The sequence below is a fragment of the Poecilia latipinna genome, unplaced genomic scaffold (genome assembly GCF_001443285.1).
Source record: "Poecilia latipinna isolate Pla-1442-1.1 unplaced genomic scaffold, P_latipinna-1.0 Scaffold2712, whole genome shotgun sequence".
Classification (NCBI taxonomy): domain Eukaryota; kingdom Metazoa; phylum Chordata; class Actinopteri; order Cyprinodontiformes; family Poeciliidae; genus Poecilia; species Poecilia latipinna.
In genome coordinates, this window is record NW_015115328.1 from 18,452 (window position 1) to 20,314 (window position 1,863).

Here is a 1,863-nt window from a genome sequence, read left to right on the forward strand (position 1 = left end):
TAGCATAGTTAGCTTAGCTACAGACTACTGTTTACCTCCATTTCTCTAGCATTTAATGAACGAAAGGAAAAAAATTACCAACATATCCATATATTTAACTTGTACTTGTACCTTTTACTACACTCGAAACAGACGAAATCCTTTTTGCGCGATCCTAAGGCCACCAAAATGGATCCCATCAACACCTTGACGGCTCCTAGAAATTTGTGACAAAGGGCAACCTTTGGAGAGTTCAACTCTCACTGGATATTACTCTTTTTATGTTTCTCCAATCCGAACGGTTTGCAAATTCAACTTTTCCAGAAATTAGTGCTACCTTTTGTGAGGACAATTTACATTGGTCAATAACCCCAATTTACATGATTTTGGAAATCTAGAGGGAACCGGAGCACCCAGAGAAAACCCCCACTAACACTGGGAGAACAAACAAACTCTCACAAAAAGAGACGCTTGGTTAAGAACTAAAATCTCTTTTCTGTGAAGATGCTGCCCATTTTTTTGGTCTAAAACATGAGATGTGTTTTGACGTCTTGGAAACGGTTCAGAACTTACCTGGACACTTTTTGCTAGTTGCTTGTTTTAGAGGTTTTCTTGCTTCTCTTCAGTTTTTGTTGCTTCTTGAGGCTCAAAGTGTGTCACATCGTTTTCCACACTGAAGATGTTTCTTCAGACACTCCTCCAATGGTTCAGGATCTTGGCTTTCCCTTTTCTCTGACAGAGTTTCCACACACAGGTCTGTCACTTCCATGGCTTCGGGATCAAGGATGCTTGAATCTCTCAGCATCTTGTTTTCAAAGTCATTCAGCTCATTGGGAGATTCATCAGGAAATTCAATATTCTCTAATAGATGTTCCAGATCCATGGATGCAGGGTCATAAATGGTTTTTACAGGGATAGTGTAGTTTTCCCCGTTTGGTTCTTGATGCCCGGCCACTTTTCTTCTTGAAGGTCCTAGTTCATCTCTGTCTTGGAGCTCCATTTTCAGATTTTCCAGCTCTGTTTTATAATTAACCCCACAGCTACAGTACCATTGTTGGAGGACAGTGAGTTGTCCTTCTTGGCTCCAAGTTCACTGATAATCTTTTGGTCCCTCATCATTTTCAGTGAGTGAGCTTTCATCTCTTTATCTACCTCCTGCTTAAATATTTCTGCTTGCTGTCTTAAAGCAGAAACATCTCCTTCATATGTAATTTTAAGTTCCTGGTAAGAAACTTTAGCCTGCTCCAGTTCACTTTGGAGATGTTTTATGGTCTCTGGATTGCTGCTGCAGGAAAGAGAACTCTAGTGCCATTTTCTGATGCAGATTGTTCTTTTCAGCTCTAAGTACATTGATAAGATGATGGTCATTCTTGGCTCTTTCCAAATTAGCTTCTTTCTCACAATTCACCTCATACTGATAAACTTCTGTTTCTCTCACAGGGCAGAAACATCTGCTTCATTCCTCCTGTTTAATTCTTGGTATGAAATCTTAAACAGCACCAGCTCTGCAGACGGTTCTCTGTTTCCTGCAGGCAGGCAATCTCCTTGGACATTTTTTCTTGGAGATCGTCCTTCTCAGCTCTCAGGTTTTAAAGGAGTTTTTGCTCTTGCTTGATTTTTTCTTCATAAAACATCTGCATGTCGACCTGCAGGTTCCCCTCACCTGCAGCTTCATGTTTCCATTGAAGCTCCTCGTAGCGAGTCTTGATTTGGTCCAGCTCTTGTTGGAGGACGTCACTTTTCTCTTTTTCTGCCTGGATTTGTAACCTGAATGCTTCCTCACCAACAATATGAGCTACCTTCAATTGCTCAAATTCCTTCTGCAGCAGCCTTTTCGTCTTGTGTTTTATGTCGCTGTGCACCCTGGAAGCGATTATAGCTCGT

The 1,863-nt window shown here is 41.2% G+C and overlaps 1 long non-coding RNA gene across 1 annotated transcript; it reads left to right on the plus strand.

The window, feature by feature from the left end:
• The first annotated feature begins 483 nt into the window (after positions 1 to 483).
• Positions 484 to 1,227, plus strand: LOC106938850 (uncharacterized). Its single transcript, XR_001422707.1, has 2 exons — positions 484 to 632; positions 1,049 to 1,227. It is a non-coding gene; the product is annotated as an uncharacterized LOC106938850 (long non-coding RNA).
• Positions 1,228 to 1,863: the final 636 nt, after the last annotated feature.